Here is a 24,231-nt window from a genome sequence, read left to right as displayed (position 1 = left end):
CTTGTTGCTTTAACTTATTGGTCAACTGCTTTGGAAGCCCTCCCAGATGCAGGAGCATGTTCTAAATACTGAAAACAAAATAAGGCTCCTTAGGGCTAGGTTGAACATTTGCAAATAATCTTATTTATTATTTATTTATTAACAGCATTCATGGAGCAATTCTAACTACGGGAAGCCAGCATAATTTGCGGTGGCTTAAATTATACCGGTTTAAAGTACACCAAATCTAAAACCCGTTCAGAAGCGAGGAGACTGCTGGCTGAGCCAGCCCAAGCCTGGCAGACAGAAAATAAGCCTTTAAAATAAAATTTGACTTACATCACCCTTTTTGCCAATGTAAGTTTCACCGGTTGTCAAGTCACATGGCTGAGCTGTACAGAGCTAGAATCTAGTGTAAGTCCCCCCCTCACTGCCCATTCCCACCCTCATCACTCCCCCAGAACACCCTTGCAGGGAGAACTTAACACCAGTTTCAGCTGAGCAGGCTTTGGCTGAGCCTGCTGTGCCCCAGCTGAGCCAGGGTGAGGGACCTATGCCAGTGTATCTCTAGCTGAGCTGGGCTTGAGAATTTATGCCAGCTGAACCAAAGCTTAGCCGGATGGGCCAGAGATCTGCCAGATTCTAGCTCGCTCATCCCAGCAGATCTTGGGTTTGGATTGCTCCCTCACATGCCACCCAAAAGCAGCGTCCTCTGGGCTGCTTATAAAAACATCCAAACACAACAATAATCACAGAACATTTTTTATTTTAAAAAACTAAACAAATTCCAACATAAAGAGAGTAAAACAGCAGAGAGAAGTACACGGTGTGCTTTATTCAAAGAGTAGACCAATGAAATTAATGTACATAGCTAACTTAGGTTCATTATTTTCAATGGGTCTGTTCTGAGAAGGAATAGCACTGAATACAACCCAGGGTCATAAAAAGTAGATGACAGATCTAAAATCCAACGGATTTGAAAATTCACAATTTAAAAGCCTGGGGAAATAAAATAATAGTGATTCTCCTGATATCACAAGGGGGAGGGCATTCCCTACCAAGATGTGTGCCACCACCGAGGAGGCTCTTTTCCCAATAGTCTCCAACTGCTTTTCATTTGGTGTAGGCAGCCAGAGAAGGGCATCTGTAGATGTTCTTAGGGCAGCCTTCACCAACCTGATGCCCTCCAGGTGTTTTAACTACAACTCCCATCAGCTGATGACGTGTAATCCAAAACATCTGGAGGGCACCAGGTCAGTGAAGCCTATCTTAGGGTCTGAGTAAGGGTCATGTGGAAGAAGGCAATCTTTTGAATTGGGGACTACTGAACTGTATTACTGAAAGACACTAGACTAGAATGTCTTTGACAGCTGTGGAGGATTTCAAGGGGGTTGGAGGAGGGTTCAGTGCCCAACACAGCTGTGTACTTTGCCTCTCTCCATAGTTGCCAGAGGCTGCATAAGTCATGCAAGATTTAGCAGTTTTATTTAATTTGCATTATTTATACAGGCTTACAGAAGCCAACTTTTCTTGGAGCAAAATGTTGGTTACTCTTGCACAGAACTTTGCTATTGTCATTGGTATTTTAGTGTAAAGTATACGTAGTCCTAAGTTTAGCATTCATTGCATTTTCTGTCTTTTAATGCATCGTTACCCATCCAAACATTTGGGGATTGCCTAGTTATTCTGACACACATGTAGCAGAATATACAGTTAGAGGTTTCAACAGCTTATAAGAGGAACTGGGACTACAAGAGCTATTCTGTTCTGGAAAAAGGATAATGCGCAGTTCCCTGTTGAAACTGGAACACCGTCCCACTTAGGCTGCAATCCTATGAATGCTTACTTGGGAATAAGTCCCACTGAACACAGCAGAATTTATTTCTGAGAAAAAATGAGCTCCACAATTTGGAATGGACAATGTGACTGAGGTTTTCTCATTTGGAGCTATTTCTCACTGTACGGACAACACTTTTAAAAAGAGTGTTTCCCTGTTTACCAGCAGATGGTGCACTCTGCCCATTTATAATTCCCTTCCTAACACTTTTCAGTTTTATTTCTGGCAACTCCTAGTTTCCAGAATTGTCAGGAGTAAAGGTTTGATTTTGCCATAATCTTCATGCAAGTGAAAAGTAGAGATTTTCTGAAAATCTCAGTGTTAGGTAGCAAATGCATTTTGCCATTAAAAAAAAAACTCTGCTAACTGGTCTTATCACACCCCAAGCTATTTCCCTATAGCAGGCGGTTTTTAAGTTGTTTTTTTTAAGGAGTGGTGTAGAAATGGGTGAAGGCTTCTAGTTCTGTGGCAGAGCACATGCCCTGCATCTAGTTAGCCAGTTTAGGGCCCCTTATTTTGGAGGAGGAAAGTGGGACAGAAAGCCCTTTATACATTAACATAAACAGAAAATAAATCTGTAAGGTCCTAGTCTCAACCCATGGCATGTTCACCAGGCATCCATGAAGAATACTAAATTAGCAGAGCTGATAAAGACTCTCCAACACTGGAGGCATTCAAGACACAGCTGGGCAGTCATCTGTCAGGTATGCTTTAACTTGGATTCTTGCACTGAGCAGGGAGTTGGACTCAATGGCCTTATAGGCCCCTTCCAACTCTGCTATTCTATGGTTCTAAGACCCAGCATGAGACCCTGGAAGTGACTTGACAAAGCTGCTTGACAAAGTGGGCAGCAGATCAATAGTCAGATTCAGTATAAGAACAGTTCCTTATCACTAAATGCAGGTAACACAACCAGATGCAAAGAACTGTATTAGAAGAGGGAACTTTGATAGATACAGGTTTGCATGCATTGTTAAGAAAAGTTGCATCTGCTGAAATTCTCCCTTCTGTCAAGCTATTAAAAGCACAGAAGCCCTGTTTTTCCTCACATCTGGCCACCCTAGAGCTGCAATCCTTTGCACACTTACTTGGGAGTAATGTTGTAGTCCTACACACACTTACCTAGCAGTAAGTCCCACTGAACTCAATGGGGCTTACTTCTGAGTAGGCTTACAGAAGATTGCATTTCAAGTTTTGTTGGCATACAGTGCCTTGCAAAAGTAATCTGACCCTTCACCAATGCTGTCAAGTTGTGGTTGTTATATGCCTTCAAGTCGATTATGACTTATGGCAACCCTATAAATCAGTGACCTCCAATAGCATCTGTTATAAACCACCCTGTTCAAATCTTGTTCAGATCTGTGGATTCCTTTATGGAATCAACCCATCTCTTGTTTGGTCTTCCTCTTTTTCTTCTGTTTTCTCTAGCATTAGTGTCTTTTCTAGTAACTCATTTATTGTAAGGTAACATTGGTCTTATGTTGGGAAATGTTTGTAAGAAGCATAAAAAACTGAATTGCATAAGTAGTCAGCCCCTGTGCTGTGGAAGCTCCCAGTTTACACAGATGAAAGAAATTGCCCTGTTGAGGACACAATTACCTTACCATTGGCCTCCACATGTGAACCATTGAAGTTGCTGTCACAGTGTCAGAATAAAAAACCCACTGCTGAAGGATCATTGGTCAGGCTGTGGATCTGAAGGAAAATGAAGACCCAAGAACATTCTACAGAAGTGAGAGATAATGTAATACAAATACATAGATTAGGAAAAGGGGACAAACTAATATCCAAGTGTTTGGATATCCCAGTGAGCACAGTTGGATCAATAATCAGGAAGTGGAAGCTGCATCACACCACCCATGCACTGCCAAGAAAAGGCCGACCCTCAAAACTCAGTGCTCAAACAAGGAGACTTGTGAGAGAAGCCACAGAGAGGCCAACAATCACTTTGAAGGAGCTACAGAGTTCAGTGGCTGGGAGTGGAGTAATGGTACACCAGTCAACCATATCAAGAGCTCTGCATAACACTGACCTGTATGGGAGAGTGGCAAGAAAGAAACCATTACTCAAAAAGTACCATCTGAAAGCACTTCTGAAGTTTGCCAGAAAGAGTGAAAGTGCCCCAGCTGCGATGTGGGAAAAGGTTTTGTGGTCACATGAGACCAAGATAGGGTTTTCTGGCCAAAACTCAAAGTGCTATGTGTGGCGCAAACCTAACACTGCTCATGCCTCAAGACCATCCCTACAGTGAAGTATGATAGTGGCAGCATCATGCTGTGGGGATGTTTCTCATCAGCAGGGACTGGGCATCTTGTTAAAATTGAAGGAAATATGGATGGAGCAAAGACCAGGGAAATACGGCAAGAGAACCTGTTTCAGTCCACTAAAAAACTGAAACTTGGGAGGAAATTCACTTTTCAGCAGGACAATTATTCCAAGCTCAAGGCCAAAGCAACACTGGAGTGGCTCAAGAACAAAAAGGTGAATGTCATACAGCGGCCCTGTCAAAGTCCTGATCTCAATCCCATTGAGTGGGGTGCTCTTTAAGAATTGCAGTCCACAAGCAACGTCCAACCAACCTGAACAACCTGGAGTGCATCTGCCAAGAAGAGTGGGCCAAACTCCCTCTGACACTGTGTGCAAAGCTGGTACATACCTATTCCAAATGACTTAAAGCTGTTATTACAGCAGAAGGTGGCTCTGCCAAATATTAATGTGTGGGGGATGAATACTTATGCAAGCAACATGTTTCTGGTTTTTATGTTTCTTACAAACATTTCCCAACATAAAACCAATGTCACCTTACAATAATTGATTTTGAGTTTAAGTATTTCAAAACAAAAAATCATACAGAACGAAATTACAATGTACCATTTGTAATTCAGTAATATGAGAGCATTGATCAGGGGTCTGAGTACTTTGGCAAGGGACTGTAAATACACACTCTTCCAAACATATATAGTTATTGTTTTTAGAAATTTAGAAATATAAGAAGAGTCCTGATGGATCAGGCCAAAGGCCCATTTAGTCCAGAGCATCATATTCTCACAGTGGCCAACCAGAAGCCCCCAGTAGAAACTGAGCACAACCACTCTCTCCCCATCTGTGATTCCCAGCAACTGGTATTCAATACATGTACATACACATATACATTTGTTTAAAAAATGTATTTTTATAACTATATATGGTTATGTCACATGCTGCTATGAGTACACTTGGAAGAGAAGAATAAATAACAGATTTTCATCATTAAGTTCCTTGAATTCAGTGGGCCCTAGTAAAGCATAAGATCAGACTATAAAATGAAACAACCTATCTGAAGAGACACAAACTACCCAGATTATCCTTAGATGATGGACTGGGGCTGCAAGCCTACACCCACTCACCCAGAAATAAGCCCCATTCAGCTCAATGGTCCATGCTTTTGAATAGACACGTACTGCAGTTCTGCAGGCACACTGACTCCGCTAATATATGAACGTGCTCGGCAGAACTTGTGCTCTATTTTTGCCGAATTTATCCCTCACACATACACCTCCAAAAAAAGAGAAAAATTGCAAATGTTACGAGCATACTGGAAACAGAAACTGTTATATTTAAAGAAGACACACTGAATCATCCTTGTAGGCTACAATCTTCCAAACTCTAGCTTTCAAAAAGCAAGCTAACAAAGCCACTGAGATCCTCATCGTGGTAATAAAGTATTAATTCAGTGTCATGGGGGCTGACTCAACCCTCGTCTGAAATCAGAGGAGCAAATAGTCCTACGCTAGGTTCGAATCTGTCACTGGGTTAAAACTGTTACCATTTCTAAGATATTTCATGTTTGCAAAGCAGGACGTAGCAGTGAAAATATACCAACTTACCTTACAGGAGGCAGCCATAATAGAAGGAAAGGAAAGCTTAACTACAATTCCCGTGAAGCTCTTTGCCTACAACTCCCATCATGCCTCCAGAAACCCTCCTTAACCCCTTAATGTCCTATCTGCGGTGTCTCGTGTTGTGGGATATTTTTATTTCTCCAAACTATGTTGCGTCTCGATAGGATAAAGCCGGTTAATGCAGATTTTCGTATCTTGGTTCAAAATCAGAGCAACTGACACTGGTTTGTTTTTCAGAGCACTGGGTGTAATGGGGGGGGAAAGTGATGGGTTTTTTAAAAATAGAAATCATATGATATTATTGCACACTCTTCTCTGTATTTCAGTTTCTGATTTTGTGAAACTGTATGGCCTTTTTATTGTTTAACTCTACAAACTGATGTGCCGTTTCGTTGCATGTTTACTCCGAAGTAAATCCCACTGAATTCAGTGGGACTTTTTTCCAGGTAAATGTGCATGGGACTGTAGCCTTAAAATTAGACGATAATGCTTTTACCGTTTTTAAAATAAACAAAAGGTGAGTGGGAATAGGTAATGAATTAAACTACTGTATATATACAGTCATACATATGGTGATGTAGTTGTAAGTTCTGAAGGGTAGGTGCTCTTCATGATAACCCCCATCACCATGTCTTTTCTATACAACACAACAAAAGTGCATTTCTGACCAATGCAGACATATAAATGCAATACATTTATTATTATTATTATTATTATTATTGCCTCAATAGCACACCAGTTTTTCCCTCATCCCCTCCCACTTTCATACCATAAAGTGCACACAAAGTGCATCCAGTGCATATTTAAAGCACATGACCTCCCCCAAAGAATCATGGGAATTGTAGTTTGTTAAGGATGCTAGGAAGTCATCGTTCTGTGACGGGAGTTCCCAGGATTCTTTGGGGGTACTAATGTGCTTTAACTGTGCATTGAATGTGGTTCAAATGTATGGTGTGGATCTGATGAAGAGTTCTGGTGGACTCAAAAACTTGTTTGTTTTTTTGTGACACTTTGGTTGGTCATAAAAGGACTTTGGAATTTTTCAAAATAAAAGTGGCAGTTTGACCCTTGCATGCTAATATAACCTACCTCTTCCTCTGCTTATCCTATTTGGTGGATTTATCTCTGAGAAAAACCTGTTTGTTTTGTCAGACAGAGGATTGGCAAATAATGACATCATCATCCTTGCTGTGAAACTAGTGGTGGCATTTTGTCCATGCCCATCCCTGTTCCACTACACAACTATATATAGTTATCAAACATATATGTACACAGCAGAGCTTGGAAAAGTTACTTTTTTAAACTACAACTCCCATCAGCCCCAGCCAGCATGGCCACTGGATTGGGCTGATGGGAGTTGTAGTTCAAAAAAGTAACTTTTCCAAGCTCTGGTACACAGTAGCAGTCCATGGGGCAGAGCAGCAGCACTCAGCATACCTCCTCTCACCCACGGTGCTGCTGGTTACCAGGAGAGGGAAGGAGGCAGTGAGGTCGGCTTGGGGCAAACGCTCTGGCGGAGCCAGTCTGATGTTCCTACACTGCCTGTACAGTATTCCAAACTTGCCACCACCTTGTCCCTCTACCTCCTGGTAAGCAGCAATGATGTGGGCGATGGGAGGTCAGGTGAGCACCCCTACCATATATATATATATATAGTTTCTTCTTTTGAAGTCAAATATGTTGGATATCCTTTCTAATTGTCTACTTAAATACACATCAAAGTTGATAGCACTATCATTACGGTTTCCAATCAATTCAACAGCACTTATATTTTACACTAGGTCCTTGGCACTGGTTAAAAGTCAAGGGTCTCTTACCCTCTGGTCAGAGAGAAACAAATATTGTTGAACAAACACCCATGCTCTTGCAAGGTCCTGCTTATTTCAGCGGAACTTGTGCAGGAAAGCTATCCAGTGGCTTGTGGTCTATGTGCCAGATTTGTCTGTCTGCTACTCTGACACCCATGCAACCAGTGCTTTCTAGGTTTTTTAAAAAATGATGTGCTGGTACTCAAAGCTTGATAAAAGTGTTGTGGGTGCCAGCACAAAATGGCTGCCATGGGCAGCAAAAACAGAGGTCCTGGTACCCTATTCTGATGAGGACTGTCACCAAAACCGAAAGCCCTGCATGCAGACAGTCCTATGTGTCCCACTGAATTGAACTGGACTTAGGGCAAAACCTACACATTGCATATAAATACCAATAGTGCCGTAATGGGTGCTTGTAGCAGGGCAAAGCAGCTTCAGGAAAGGGTGATTTGTGGTGGAGAATTGGCACATGGATCCCAATCTTTGTTTTCTAGACACTTTTCTGCTGATGCTCCTCCCTTGAAGCTGCTTTTTTTTTTTTACCTGTGGGACTAGATTGTTTGACCGAAGCAGCTGCAGCAGAAAAGCACAGAACGGGATAAGGAAAAGGAGCCTCTCCTCACCTTCTCTCTGTTTCAAATCGCCCCTTGCTGAAGCTCCTTTGTCCTAATAAAAACAGCTGTTGGGATTTTGTTAAACATACTGGCATGTAATTTCTAGTTCTTCCCACACACTCAAGTAAGTGCGCATAGAACTGCAGCGTTAATGGTGTCCCAAATTTGACCGAGACAGCAGCCTTTTTGCAAACCCTCTTTACATAGCAAACCAACAGTTTGCTAAAAAATACTCTTTGGAACTGCCAGCAAGATCCAGCCCAAATTAAGGGCATTTTAAGCATGTTGATTTAAATGACTCAGGCCCAGGTCACCAACACAGAACCCGCTGACACATATGGGCTGGTAGAGGCCTTCCCTGGTGCCCACAGAGTCCCCTCTACCCCCACCCTGAAAGTGTTTGTTTGTTTGTTTGTTTATATCCTGCCCTTCCTCCCAGCAGGAGCCCAGGGCAGCAAACAAAAGCAGTAAAAACACTTTAAAATATCATAAAGCAGACCTTAAAATACATTAAAACAAATCAACTTTAAAAACACTCTTTAAAAAAGCTTTAAAAACATCTTAAATAAAAAGGGTTAAAAAACATTGTTTAGAAGAAAAAAAGTTTTTTTAAAAAACAACATATTAAAAGCAATTTCAGCACAGACACAGACTGGGATAGGTCTTATCTTAAAAGGCTTGTTGAAAGAGGAAAGTCTTCAATAGGCGCCGAAAAGATAACAGAGATGGCGCCTGCCTAATATTTAAGGGGAGGGAATTCCACAGGGTAGGTGCCGCCACACTAAAGGTCTGTTTCCTATGTTGTGCAGAACGGACCTCCTGATAAGATGGTATCTGCAGGAGGCCCTCACCTGCAGAGCGCAGTGATCGACTGGGTATATAAGGGGTAAGACGGTCTTTCAGGTATCCTGGTCCCAAGCTGTATAGGGCTTTGTACACCAGAACTAGAACCTTGAGCTTGGCCAGTATTAGGCTTGAAAGAAGTGTTAATTTGCAGCCTATGGAATAGGTTGTGGTGTGTACTTGGTTGCTGAGTGGAGTGGTGCCCCATGACAGTTTCTCTACTTGGCCAATGTGCCCACAGGCCCAAAAAGGTTGGCTAAGATAAGCATGTGTTTTGCTCTGTCTCATTAAAATTGTTTGTCATTACCTTCGGCTGGACTGTGCTGTATTGCACGTAAATAATGGGACAGCAGCAGAATGTTTCATAGGCACATTTATGTGTGTGGCAGGAGCTTTGACAAAATACGCTTTGACCTACATTTAAATTAGGTTTCTGCTTCCAGGCAGAAAAGACTAATTCTCTGTAGAAAAACTCCACAAAGCCAGGAGATATCCAGAGAAGTCTTGCACTGCATGTCAAATTGATTTTACATCTGTGCAATTCAGTTAGATATTCATATTGTGACAAGGTTGGGGTGTGGTTTTTTTTAAAGCATTATCTATTGCCTGGAGGGGGTGCTGGATTTTCTGTATAAAAATTATCCCCAACTTTGCAAGCAGAAAACCAACTTGTGTAGTAAAAATAAATGGTGGCAATTAGGCATTGCTTGTATCTTATATTATTAACTAATATGAGATGTTTGTGGCCCTTTCTGGTTTCTCAGGACTCTTCAGGTTTTGCTCACCAGCCATGAGGGCTAGAAACTTGGCCATTCCTCTTATGTTGCACAACTAGATTTTCCAATGGATCCTGCAATTTTTTTAGTTATGGTTTCAGCCGTCAGCAAGAGCTTCTTTGACCTGAGATGACAGTGAGACAAAATGAATGACAGAAGCAATATTAGCTCTATCAACTGTTGGAAAAACGATTATCTCTCGTCCTAGTAAAGCTGCTGATTCTGGATGTCCATTCTCATCCATAGTCTTCCTACACTTCAAATTTCATGGTGGTGCAAGGTTTTGACTATGTCTCTCACCTAAGAAATCTTAGGAGATATGGAATGCAATGTCAGTTTCCCTTATGGGCTGCTAACTGGTCTTTAACTGCCTGACATCTGACATCATATAATGTTGCAGGGGGAGGGCATAGCTTGGGGAAAACAGCTTTGTGAGCCAAATTGGGACCGCCGCCAGGTTGGAGGTTTCCCACCATTGCTTTAAGAAAAGAGGTAGGTTGGGCCTTCTTAGTTTTCAACACAGACATCCAATGACCGATGTGGAAGACATTTATACAATTATGATCAGTGTGGAGAGGGTGAAGAGAGATAAATCCAGTTCACTATGGCTTGCTGAAATGTTCTTTGTGCCCGTAATTGAGAACCCACAGTATGACCTTGCCAAAGTCATACTAGAATTGAAGCTGATGAAAAAGCTGGTCCAAATAAAAATAAACATCTGGCTGTTAGCCCAAGAAATATGTGAACTGGCCACAGTCTGGAATAAATGGTCTTTGATAGTCTGAGCAGGTCCTTATTTCCTAATTCAATATTCCTCTTTGGTTGTTTGCTTGGGCACAGTCAGTACATGTGCATCCCAATCCTATGCATGGTTTGTTGGAAATAAACATACAGGATATTGTGTCAAAATTCTTTTAAAATGCACTTTCGCTGGCGTATCAGTCTGCAAATAATTATTAGTTCTTCAAGGAGAATGACTTTACAGGTTAGAATTTTGTTTAAAAGCTTCTTGCAGATATTACAACCATCTCTCCTTTCAGTTCTGTTCTTCAGGGGGAGAGATGAGGCCAATGTTTTGCAAAGCTTTTCTGGTTTAATATGCCCTGGGCTCCCACTGGGAGGAAGGGTGGGTTATAAATCTAATAAATAAATAAATATAATAAATAATAATATCACAGTATTCTTTTCTGCCCCTTAGGGAAATTGTGACACTAACCTGGGGGGAAAAACAGCTGTCACAAAAGAGTAGGATATGGTGAACGCTTAGAAGCCTATGCAACTTCAGTTGGTTATTATCATGCTAGCTATGTTAAAGAAGCAATTATTTTTGCCATTTTATCTCTCTTTATGGCGCAATCCCATCCTCTGTCAAGGAGACTAAGAACATGATAAGACTGCACATAAGCAATGGTGGCTTCAGGGAAGACTTTGGGGCAGATGCTCTGAGCATTGCTCAGCAGAATAAGCAGGAAGGGACCTAAAATGCAACAGTGTGCATAAGTCTTTGAAATATGGCTTTAAAAGAGGATTAGACAAATTCATGGAAGAGAATGCCGTTAAAGGCTTCTAGACACAATGGTCTGTCCTGCCTCCATTGCTGGAGGCAGTATGCCTCTGAATGCCAAGTTGCTGGGAATCACATGAGACGACTGCTGTTCCACTCAGATTCTGATTACAGACTTTCCATAAGCATCTGATTGGCCACTGTGAGAACAGAGTGCTGGACTACCTGGGCCTTTGACCTGATACAGCAGAGCTAGCAAAGATGTAGTTGTCAAGGGTCTCGGGGGGGGGGTTAGACCCTTTACTTTTTTGGAAGCAGAGTCCCTATGTCTCTAGCATCCTACAAGCCACTTAACATGAAAAGGGAGTTTGTGAGCCACTGAGTAGACTCTTTTCAGTAGCTAATCCTCTCCCTTTTCATGCTTATTGGCTCCTAGGACATCTGTTGTTGTGGGAGAAGGCATTAACAAAGATCTCATTCTCAACCCAGCAGCAAAAAGGGGGGGAAGGGGGGTGTCTGTGACTATCAGGAAGGGACCTTGCACTTCTGAATTTGCCACTACTCTACTGGGTCTTAGGTCATCTCCGGCTTTGTTAATATAAAACTGCCTAGTTTATCTTTATTCCTGTTATCCATCTACAAAGGATAAAGAAAAAACCCTTCTGTGTTTTTCCTAAGGATGGAGGCAGACCTGGGTAACAGGTGGGTTGCATATTCTCAAATATGGAGGATCAACCATCATATGTTTCCTCCCCCCGCAGCATCCAGAGGTGCAACCTGAAACTTCCATAGTATCTAGCAGGTTAGAACCTCAATTAAGTGTCTTCTACCTCCTCTCACACACCCCCTTAAGATTTTGACCAGATGCAGAGTCCATGGCTTTTTCACCAGCCACTCCCCCTGCACCCTCTTGCTCTGATTACCATCTTGCCTGATGAAGAATTATAGAGAACTCAAAAGCTTGCATACTATTTTGTGATATTTTAGTTGGCCTAATAAAGATATTGCCCTAATACGGATTTTGGATATTTTTTTATTTTTTTTAAATGTGGATTGTTAGCCACATTGGACATTTCTAAGGGAATGCTGGGCCCTCCGTGGCGCAGAGAGGTAGGCGGCGGTAATGCAACTGAAGCTCTGCTCACAGGCCGGAGTTCGATTCCAACGGAAGGAGGAAGTCAAATCTCCGGTAAAAGGGCTCGAGGTCCACTCAGCCTTCCATCCATCCGTGGTTGATAAAATGAGTACCTGGCATATGTTGGGGGGTAAAGAAAGACCGGGAAAGGAACTGGCAATCCCACCCCATAGAAAACGGTCTGCCTAGTAAACGTTGCAAGACATCACCCTAAGAGTCGGAAACGACTTGCACTATAAGTGTGGGGACACCTTTACCTTTAAGGGAATGGTGAGTGTAAACAAGTGAAATTCCTTCCTAGTCTAGTCTTTTCGGTCCTAAGATCTTCATTCTGAAGCAAAACTCACCTGCAGAATCTCCTTACAAGAAAAGGAAGTGATCAAAATGGCAACAGTCATTGTCGATAAGAAGGCTTTGAACAAGAGCTACATTGTTTAGTCATTTAATATGTTAGATCAGCAGTTCTTCAACTTTTTTTCATGGACCACAGAAAAATTGTTGTTGGTCTCAAGTGGGATACTTTATACTGAGCTTTTGTTATACAAATCAAAGCACATAACTCATATTCTAATATTTTTCTGCAGTACTAATGTAATTGTCAAACCAGTGCTGTATTAAGACAATCACAGGGCCTAGACCAGGGTTTTGCTAACATGTTCAATAACCTAATCCTCCCAGTCAACATAGCTTCACTCAGAATGTAAATCAAGTGCAGGGTCAAGTACAAATATTCTTGACTGTTCCACAGGCTTTCAATGTGTATTACAGTGTAGTACAGAAATAAATAGTCCGGTAAGACTGCTGGTTGAAGGAATAAATAAACTTAAGGTTTATTACTATTGGGAAATAAAGTAATTCTGACTACAGAGTACATATGGCCCTCACACTCACAGACACTATCTCTGACTGAGCAGAAAGGAAGAGGAAGGAAGGAAAGCCTGAGAAAAAACAAACAAGTAGTAACCTTTCTGTCTATTCCCCCCACTCCCCCACCCGGTTCAGGTTGTTACAAGCATTGGTGCTTCACTCCTAGCACAAATAACCACTTGAATGAGCTGTCATGGTTGGGCCATGGGCAGTGATTTGGAGTGAATCAGAAACTGGAGTCAAGCCTGAAGAGCAAACAGGATCAAAGGGCACATGAGAAGGCAGAGAACAAGTCAGAAAAGCTGATCAGAGACACTAAAGTTCACATAGACCATGTAGCTCAAACAATTCACCACCAAGGCAGGAAACCCTCTTGTTTATTATTATTTATTTATTATTTGATTTATATCCCACGTTTCCTGCCAGTAGGAGTCCAAGGAGGCAAACAAAAGCACTAAAAACACTTTAAAAGACTTTAAAATATATTAAAACAAAACATCTTTAAAAACATTTTTTTAAAAGCTTTAAAAACATCTTTAATAAAGAAAGAAAAGCTTTAAAAACATTAAAAAACAATTCCAACACAGATGCAGACTGGGATAAGGTCTCTACTTGAAAGGCTTGTTGAAAGAGGAGGGTCTTCAGTAGGCACCAAAAAGATAACAGATGGCGCCTGTCTAATATTTAAGGGGAGGGAATTCCAAAGGGGAGGTGCTGCCATACTAAAGGTCCATTATACTGCATCCTGCCCAGAGGAGCCAATGGCCAGCCTAAGTGGAGCTGGTCTGTAAGGTTCTTCCTTGAGAAGCTGCGGTGACACAGATCACCGCATAGGGCAATGGTCAGCAGTTCCTCCCAGGAGGTCACAGACCATAGTTTGAGAATCTCTGGATTAGGTGAATTTGTTAAAAACATTTTGATTGACTGAAAAAGTGCCCTGATTAATCAATTGATTGATTGATTGATTTAGAACATACCGCCTAATTATTTGCATTTCTAGATGGTGAGAGTCATCGTGGTATAGCAGTTAGAGTTACGGACTGGGACCTGGGAGGCCAGGGTTCAAATCCCAGCTCAGCCATGAAGTTCACTAGGTGACCTTAGGCCAGTCATTGTCTCTCAGCCTAACCTACCTCACAGAGTAGGTGAGGGGGAGAACCATATTTATATGCCACCTTGAGCTCCATGGAGAAAAAGTAGGGTATAAAAGTAGTAACAACAGCAACAATAATCTCAAATACAGTTAGTTTTTAAAAACCCTGCATTTGGTAAGCCCCATCTCAGAAGAGGCATTTCCTCCTGCGTGAGAGAGACGATGGGTGATGCCTCTTCTAAGATAATGCCTGCTGTGACATGTGTGCATCATCTAAAAAAAATGATTTTGTTCTTTACTAATGTGCATATTTGTCCAAATTTAACGGATTTCATTTATCAGTTAATTGAATAAAGCTCACACGAACAGAAGAATTGGGTGAAAGCTCTATTTTGAGCTTGAAAATGGTGCTACAGTGGTGAGCATATTTCACTTCCTATACTGGATTGCAAGCCTCCATTTGGAAAAGGGATGTGTGATTATTGTAATGGCTCTGTAATGCTGAAATCCTAATGGACACTTGCGTGTGTGGCATAACTCCCATTGATTTAAGCAGGGTCAGGGTCACAGGGTTACATCTGGCTTCGGTCCAGTAATGCATTTAAGGCCCTGTTTATAAATTTAAGTATATTACTAATCCCAGGTTACTCATTCCTCTAGGGTGGTAGCCAGGTTGCCTGGTCCTTAAATGCTTTGTTGACATAAGCCTGATAAAAGTGAGTGCAGTTTGTATTTCTGGAGCTCTTAAAGGACTAGGATATTCCCAGTTAAAAACAGGAACATGGGAAGCTGTCAGACCATTAGTCCATCTACCTTAGCATTGTCTACACTGACTGGCAGTGGCCCTCCAAGGTTGTAGGCAGGGTTCTCTCCCGGCCCTGCCTGGCTATGCCAGGGATTGAACATGAGACCTTCTGCATGCAAATCAGATGCTTCACCACTAAGTTACAGAAGTAGAAAGCTGCCTTATGCCAAGTCAGATTACTGGTCTATTTATCTCAGTCTCTACACAGACTGGCAGCGTCTTCAGGATTTCAAACTGGGGTCTTTACCAACCCTACCTTGAGATGCTGGGGACTGAACCTGGGCTCTTCTGCACGCAAAGCAAATGCTCTGCCACTGAGCTATGGCAAAAGCAGCACATTTTTTTTATTCAGAAGACAAGTGCTAGTAGTGAGCTTTCAAGACAAAATAAAAAGCAATCTTTACATTGGGCAAATGGGGAACATGGCATGCTCTGAGGTAAGATAGTTGCTTAAGATCCAGTCTTCCTGATCCATGGAGATAATATGCTGCCTAATTGGCATTGATGTGTGATAGGGCCTTCTTTGTGGTGGTTTCTCATTTTTTAATTTTTTAATTTTGCAATATAAACTTTTTATTTTTTATAGAAAAAGAAAGATCTACATTGACTCCAGAAAAATATACCAGCAATCACAACAGGGGTTTCTCATTTGTGTGGCACATTCCCTGCTGAAGCATGTCTGTCTTCCTCATTGCTGACTTTTAGGATATTTTTTTTAATCCCTGTTTACCTAGGCACTTGATGGCTAAGAGATTTTGGCCACGGGAACCTTGAAATTAGCCACCGTGAGGGTATGTGACTGCTTTTTAATGTGTTTAGATGTTCTAAATGTTTTAGTTGGTTTTTAAATGGTTTGATGTGTTTTTATTTTATCTTAAATTGTATTGGGCTGCTTTGGGAAGAAGGGTGGGATAGAAATTTAATTAATAAATATGTATCACAAGTGGTGGCTACTAATTTGTGTAGGAGGGCTTGCTTCCGCAAGGTAATGGAGCAAAGATCCTTTCAGCAATTCAGGAAAAACCTCAGCAAGTACTTTCTACCTTGGAATAGGTTAAATGCCTTAGAGGAATTGGAGAATGAGACTCGTGGCTCTGGGTGCTTCAGAAGCACTAAAAGATGCCATACAGACATACAACACAATGTCAGTAAATATAACATGCAGTTTAAAAAAGACCTACCTGAGGATTGATCTAAAGCAAGGGTGGAGACCCTGTGGCCCTCCATATGTTGTTGGAATCCAGCTCCCATCAGCCCCAGGCAGCATGGCTAATGGACAAGAATGATGGGATTTGGAGTACAGCAACATCCAGAGGGCAAGAGGTTACCTCCCCCTGGCTTAAGGCATTAAAGGCTTTAGCTATGGAACAGTTGTTGGCACTGAAGCCACTGGAAGCTAAAATAAACATGGGTCTCTCTCCACGCAGATATCTGAGACTACAGAAATGGCAATCACTGCATTGGAGTTGGCAATAAACCGCCAACCTAGGATTTTGAAAGTCAGAGGCCGCCACACAGGATTAAAGAGGGCCTTTGGCCGAAAAGTGGGGTATAAATACATCATCATCATCATCATCATAAAGATTCAGATTGGAGGATTAGGAAAATCAAAATTTCTGACAAAATAGTTGAATCAGAGGGATGCTTGGAGGAAGAGGATGATATGATTAAATTTCTGATAGCTTGGTTTAATAGCTTAAACCTGAACTGTGAGTTAATCCCAGAAGACACAGAAAGGTCGCATAGCTCCACTGGGCAGCGCTCACAAAATGGTGGGCAGCCACAAGACATTGGGAAAATGGAACATCTGTACAGCCTCAGGTACCAGGCTTTGCGGAGGCTGGTGAGAAGCTAGTCCATCCCAAATTCATGGAGACTAGATCTACAATTGGTTTTAGCCATGATAGCTAGAAGCAATATCTCCATCTTAGAAACAGTATTCCTCTGCATACCAGATATAGGGGACAAACAACAGGCCCCTTGGCATGCTCTAGGGACACAAGAAGCCACCAAGTTGCTAAGCTGGTCAGTGCCTGAATGGAAGACTACCCAGGAACTTCATGTATGTCACCCTGAGTTTCATGAAGGAAGAAAGGTGGAATATAAACGCACCAAAGCAGGGGAGGGCTATTGCCTTAATGCTGTGTTTGTAAACTTTCCATAGGCATCTGGTAGGTTGCTGTTGAAAACAGAATGCTAGACTACAAAACTAGGGCTGCAGTCCTGTGCATACTTACTTGGGAGTAAGCCTCATTATAAGTCACTAGGACTTATTTTTAAGTCACTATAAATCACTAGGACTTATTTTTGAGTTAACATGTAGAGGATTGCACTAGAAGTGGACTGTTGGTTTGTTCCAGCTGAGCTCCTATGTTCTTAGCCCAGCACAGCTGGAAAAAGCAATAAACAAATAATCAGACCAGTAGGAAACCCTCACTGCTAATGTTTTGTCTGTGTAGAACTGGTGTAGTCTAGTGCCCCCCTTTCCATAGCAAAGCAGCACAGCATCACAATAAAGCTGGGCTTCTCAGACTGTGGTCCATGAACTCCCATTCAGATAGTTTGCAGAAAGGTTGTGTAACAAGAATATCTGTACTTGTCCCTTCACTTGATTTTTTTTTCTGATGTAGATCAGGGCTGTTTTGACCAGGGCCAGATTATCAAATAGACTAACACAGCCCTGGCCTAGAGCCTATAATTTTCATAACATGGGGCTGGCAGAGTCTGTTAATTTATCTCTTTAAACCTGCTAATTTAAGGGGCCTGACCTAGGGTCTATGATTTTCATTATATGGCATGGATTTTGACAATTGTGCCTTGCTGGTGTTGAAGAAAAACAAATATTGTTCCTTTCTTTTTCTTCATATTTAATCTAGAAGCACACCCATCACATTTTAACAGCAAGACAGTGGTTACTATGAGTTTCATTTGCAGAACAGAAAAAAGTGTATAAAATAGTCTGATGAAGCCCCCAGAGACGTTCAAGTAGTCCACACACAAAAAGTTTCATAACCGTGTTCTTGTAAGAACTGCTAAGATCATGACAGGTGAAGCTGTATAAATACCAGGGGAAATGTGATATAAATCCAAAATCCCACAGAAGTCAATGTGACATTTCATCATACCAAGTAAACATTAGTGGATTAGTCTGCAATGTTATTTATTATAATTATATTCCACTTCATAGCCTTTAGAAGCTCTCAAAGCAGCTTACAACAATAAGAGTAATAATAATACTAATATCATATTGAAGTTCACCACAGCTCACCAGATACTTTGCTGCTGAAGGATAAGGTGCCCTGTTCTGTCCAGAAGCCATCCAGTTGGATTTTATTTCAACACTGGTGACTGGCCAGTGTCATTGACCACACAGGCTACCTTATGGTCAGGACTGGCACCAGGTGTGACTGGACCCTTGGGTGCCAGTCTGCCCTAGGCCCCCTGCTCCCCGCCCCCCATACAGACCATGCAGGACCACTCCACCTACCTCTTCTCTCTTTCTGTGAATGCCCTGCGTGCTGGGCTCGCAGGTCGTTGCCATCAACCAAGATGGCGGCGGAGGCTTCTCTAAGGGGCTGATACCCCCACTTCCATATTTCTTGATGGCATGCATGTGTGCTACACTGCATGCATGCACATGCCTGCCATCAATCAAGATGGCGGTAGGAGCATCAGCTCTTTAGAGAAGCCTCTGCTGCCATCTTGGTTGATGGCTGTGCACGCAGGGCATTCACAGGAAGAGAAGAGAGGTAGGTGGAGCGGGCAGGCACCATGGGCCCGCACAGTCTGGGGGGGCTGGGAGCTCTGTCCCTGCGGTCTGCGGCAGGGTTGGGAGTCAACCCTGCCAGCCCTGCTTAGGGTATCCACACAGCTGTCTGGGTGACACACATGCCTTTATCATTGGGCAGAAGGGAACATCTGCAAGGAGAGATGGCCAGAGAGGCTGCTTCTCATAGCCCACTGTTTCAGCCACCTGAGTACATGGCCTCAATTTGTCCAATGGTAGGGCCAGCCCTACAGTCTGGTATCAAAAACAGAAATAACACAGTGCCTCTGTAGTGCACAGAATTTTCAGGTGGGATTTTGTATCCTCATCCCTGCTGTTCCCTAGTGTTCCCCTTTGGCTTCCCCCCAGTAGACACAACAAGCGTTCTTTGAGGCAAGGGAGTGGGGCTGATTAGCAGCTTGGAACTCACTCAGTCCATGCTGGACACAGATATTCCCTTGCTAACAGTTCTTTTCCAATTATTTATGTAAATACATATATTCCATACTTTCATAAAAATACAGCAAGGCGGTATACAACATAAGAACAACATCACAATAAAAATCAATAAAACATCAATATGTAGGTTGGTAAAAAGAAATTAACATTTCAATTCACAATTTTCAGAAGATATCTAAAAGAAGGCAGGGATGATTCCTGCTGATCCACTGACTAGGGATGGGATTGAATGCTAGTTCTACTGAGAGTAGATCCATTGAAGTTAATAGACATGACTAACTTAGGTTCATTAATTTTAATGGATCTACTCTGAGTAGCACTTATTTGAACACAACCCAAGGAGTTCCACAGGAGTGAGCCTGCCACACTAAAAGCCCAATCTCTATGAATTTCAGGGTGTGGAGAACCACCAAAAGTGCCCCATAATAGGGTATGTGTGTGTGTGTATGGCGACTCTATGGATCTTTATATATATATAAATATATTGGATATGACATCCTGGTCTTTTGCATTCGATGATGTAAATTATATTGCAGGACCTGCAGGTGATGTTCTGTTTGATGTAATAGGTCCTGCCTGTCCTAGTGCTTGTAAAAGTAGCTGTCTCCCTGAGGTACACACATCATCATTGTCATATCCAATACATAGAAAAAACCACAACTGACCTACGCACACGCTTCAGGAACCACAAGTCGGCAATCTTGACAAAAAAAGTGGATCAACCACTTTTAACGTTGAGGGTCATAGCCTGTTGGACTTTTCCATAACAGCAATAGAGATGCCAACAGATCCAGCAGCATTGACCAAAAGGGAGAACTTTTGGATTTACTCTCTGGACACATTGGCACCACATGGCCTTAACCTGGAGGACAGTACCACCACTACTTAGCTTCTGGCAATGAAGCCCCTCTGAGCATTCCATCTTCAAAGCTCTATAACTGCCACCTTGGTAACAGCATTTGTATGTTAGCAGCTGATGAAGGCGGAAGCTGAAACGTTTTGTTAATACAATAAAAACCTCTGTTTTGTTAATCACAATTAGATTCATATATATATATATATATATATATATATTCACAGGGTTTTCATGGTAAGAGATATTCAGAGGTGGTTTATCATTGCCTTCCTCTAAGCCTATGGCATCCAGTATTCCCAGGTGGTCTCCCATCCAGGTACTAACCAGGTCTGACCCTGCTTAGTTTCTGAGATCAGACGAGATTGGGCATGTTCAGGGTAGTATGGCTGTAGGTTATCTACTTAGTACTGCTCTGTTCATGAGGGAAAAGCATTCTGCACATACGTGAATGAACTGCTTCTACAATCCTAGCAGTGACAAGGACTGGATGAGAACTAACAAACTGAGACTCAATCCTGACAAGACTGAGATGCTGTTGGTGGATGGTTTCTCTGATCGGATGGTGGATATATACCCTGTCCTGGATGGGGTTACACTCCCCCTAAAGGAACAGGTGCGTAGTCTGGGAGTCATCTTAGACTCTTCCCTCACACTTGAGGCTCATGTAGCCTCGGTGGCCCGGAATGCGTTCTACCAACTTCGGTTGGTAGCCCAGCTACGTCCCTATCTGAGTAAGGAGGACCTCACATCAGTGGTACATGCTATGGTAACCTTGCGTCTGGACTACTGCAATGCGCTTTACGTAGGGCTACCTTTGAAGACGATTCGGAAGCTACAGCTAGTGCAAAATGCGGCGGCCAGACTGCTAACAAGAACTAAGTGGTCTGAGCATATAACACCTGTGCTAGCCCGTTTGCACTGGCTTCCAATATGCTTCCAGGCCAGATTCAAAGTGTTGGTACTTACCTATAAAGCCTTATACGGCGCGGGACCACGATATCTGTCGGAACGCCTCTCCCGATATGAACCGGCCCGTACACTACGGTCTACTACGAAGGCCCTCCTCCGGGTTCCGACTCATAGGGAAGCCCGGAGAGTGGTGACAAGATCTAGGGCCTTCTCAGTGGTGGCCCCCGAACTATGGAATGGTCTTCCTGAGGAGGTGCGCCTGGCGCCGACACTATCATCTTTTCGGCGCCAGGTTAAAACCTTTCCCTTCTCTGAGCCATTCTAATTCCTGTTAATTCTAAATTATTATATTTTGATTTTAGACTGTACAGTTTTTTGTACAGTTTTGTATTGTGATATACTGTATTGTGTTATTTTTATTGTATTTTTAATGTTCACCACCCAGAGAGCTGTTGCTAGTCGGGCGGTATATAAGCTTAATAAAATAAATAAATAAATAATAAATTTTGAAGCTTAAGCTCTGGTTATGCTTTTGACACACATAAAGCCCTGCTGTTGGGAGAATTTGAAGTATGATTCATAGTAAGCCTTAGTGATGATTTGTATATGAGCCATTGTAGGTATATATACTCAGTGATTTTTTTGTGACTGACACAGTACTCACTGGTACGGAACATAGTCACCTCCTTTTTAGCTGCCTGTGGCAGCCATTTTGTGCTGCCACCCAAGACACTTTTATCAAGATATAAGTATCAGCACCTCATTTTTTTAATAAAAAAGCGCTGTACACATTGCAGTGAGAACTTTTGCTTCTCCTCACATTATCTCAAATGCAGCTGCCAGTCATCAAGGCCTAGTTCTCCCTGAGTACTGTACTATTTCAGACTAACAGGTGAAGGAGAACATATGATGCTCCTTCATATCAACAAATCAGCAAGAATTCCTTGCTCATAAAAAACTAGCCAGCCAGGGAGAAAACTAGGCTAGAGCCCTACTCCCTGAGAAGCTAGTTGTCCATGTGCAGGGATTTATTAGTTTGTTTTCTATGAGGATAAGTTCAGAGGCTAACCACCTCAGCAGGCTGGAACACCAAGCAGGTGTACAGCAATTAAGCAATCTACAAGTTGTCTGTGTGTCCTGCTTTACAGAGTACACTCCTGTTTGAAAGGTTGACTGGTCCAAACCCAATTGAAAGATAAAGAACCATAAAAATTGAGGGCAGGAGTCTTGAAGTTGCTCATCAATACATGGAAAGCAGATCGAGGAGGTATATAATGCATTGCATATTTTTAAAAAAAAGATTATACTCATTATTTCTACATTGACATCTATACATATAAATCAGCACATGCACTTTTGGGGAGGGAGAAATACATTTTCTCTCTTTATTGATAATACATAATCGACCACTTGCAAGCGTGCCTCGGGCTCAAATGGAAGAGGGGGCAGGCCAGATCCTGGAACGATAGGCAGCCCTCAGCTTCCCACATAGCTCTTTTGCCTCGCAGTTCTTGGTCCTCGCCAGCAGGGGGCCAAACGAGCGCAACGTCCCTTTTCCACCTCGCGGAAGCTGCGCTTCACCTTACCCGGGCGCAGCGGCGTCGGCAGCAGCAGCTGTCGGGCAGGCTTCCTTCTCTTTTGATCCCTCCGGCGACCCAAACTGCGAGAGCGCCGCCGGCTTCCAGCCGCAATTACTCGAGGAAGAAAGGAAAGGAAGGCTCGGCGGGCGTCGCAGGACTCTGCGGCGCGATGGACCTGTGAGAGCCAACAGCGAGGTGAGCGAGCCGCCGGGAGTGGGCAGGGCAGAATTTTATATATACAGTATATGTATGTACCCGCCCGTTCTCATTGCAACTGTTGGGGGCCTCTGCAACACCTCTAAAAACCCCGCCCCCCGCGGTCGCCCATTGTAAGCGTTGCATTTTTTGCATTGCTCCCCAATGCTGCATAGAAATGGTGCATGCATCAGTTGACCGAGCGCCTGCCCCAGCAGCAGCTACATTCATCGGCGCTCTCGCAGCCTTTGCTTTCAAGGGCCGAGGCGGCGGAGGCTGCTGTTGTTGCTCTTCAGCAAGCCCGGCGCGGGGTCGCCTAGCGACTGGCAATCAATTAATCATGCCGAGGGCGCGAGCTCCCGGGGCGCAGCGGTTGCCCTGCACCCAGATCCGCCATCTGCACAACCAACCAACCAACCAAGCAGATGGACCGGGGGGAGAGCATTGGGATGGGAAAGCGGGGTGGAGGATTCGCGGTTATTGATTGTGGCTTGTGGCATCCGCCGTGCTTTCCGCCCCAGTGTGTGTATGAATGTGTGCGCGCGCGCGAGGGTGTCCGTATTGTTTTCATTGATGGGTCCTGGTTAATTTGGGGGCTAGGCTGGTGGTAGTGGTTAGGTGTTGCTTTACTTTCTGACAGCCAGCTAAGGAAAAAATGCTTTTGGCCTTTTAATTGAGGGCGGGCGAGAGGGGAAGTGAGGAAAGCAAGTATTAGTAGAAAATGGTGATTCTCTTCCTTGTATTTCTTTTCTGTTTGCTCCTTGGAGTCCCTCAACAATCCTGTGTGGCCCTTTAAAGACTTAGGCTGCAATCCAGTGTGTGTCTACTCAGAAGTCAGCTCCATTGGGTTCAATGGGACATACTCCCAGGTAAGTGTGTATTGGATTGCAGCCTTAACCAGTTTAGGCAGCAATCCTGTACTCACTTATCTGGGAGAAAACCGTATGGAATCAAATGGGACTTACTTCTGAGCAGGTGTATGTTGTGGCATAAACCCACTTTGGCCCATTTATTATGCCACAATAAATACATTAGGCTGCAGTCCTATACAAGCTTATATCTGAGTAAACCCCACCAATCTACATGGGATTGCTCTTTTAGTCATATTATAGACTTTGCCACTTGAGTCTAACCAGCCTCCAAGTGCCTTGCAAAACAATTAACAGTACAAAAAATGCCAACTTAAAACAAGAACAAGAATAAAACTTAAAATCCCAGCCTAATAAATACTGCGCAAGACTGGAGAGCAGCAAAATGGTAAAGCAATAAAGCAGGTCAGTTTAAGGTGCCCCAGAAATCTTGGTTGATTTTGCTTAAACAGGCT

General features: G+C 42.9%; 2 protein-coding genes and 1 pseudogene across 11 annotated transcripts in view; 1 reads left to right on the top strand and 2 right to left on the bottom strand.

Annotated features, from left to right (window-relative positions):
- Window positions 1-5,760, bottom strand: part of ALKBH8 (alkB homolog 8, tRNA methyltransferase) — a 116,574-nt gene extending 110,814 nt beyond the window's left edge. For 7 of the 9 annotated variants that reach the window (XR_009762894.1, XM_061628680.1, XM_061628678.1 and 4 more), the window contains exon 1: window positions 3,421-3,540. The gene's annotated coding sequence lies outside the window, so the exon portion shown is untranslated. Of the gene's footprint in view, window positions 1-3,420; window positions 3,541-5,682 lie in introns of those variants that run through there. The other 2 variants (XM_061628676.1, XM_061628673.1) reach the window with 2 other exon arrangements.
- A 14,738-nt stretch (window positions 5,761-20,498) lies between these two features.
- Window positions 20,499-20,617, bottom strand: LOC133386318 (5S ribosomal RNA; annotated as a pseudogene).
- Window positions 20,618-22,540: 1,923 nt separating this feature from the next.
- ELMOD1 (ELMO domain containing 1) overlaps window positions 22,541-24,231 on the top strand; it is a 62,638-nt gene continuing 60,947 nt past the window's right edge. Inside the window, exon 1 of one of the 2 annotated variants that reach the window (XM_061628668.1) lies at window positions 22,541-22,907. The gene's annotated coding sequence lies outside the window, so the exon portion shown is untranslated. The remainder of the gene's footprint in view (window positions 22,908-24,231) is intronic. The other variant, XM_061628671.1, reaches the window with a different exon arrangement.

The sequence above is a fragment of the Rhineura floridana genome, chromosome 5 (genome assembly GCF_030035675.1).
Source record: "Rhineura floridana isolate rRhiFlo1 chromosome 5, rRhiFlo1.hap2, whole genome shotgun sequence".
NCBI lineage: Eukaryota > Metazoa > Chordata > Lepidosauria > Squamata > Rhineuridae > Rhineura > Rhineura floridana.
Note: the sequence above shows the minus strand (reverse complement) of the source record. Positions and strands in the feature narration are given on the sequence as shown.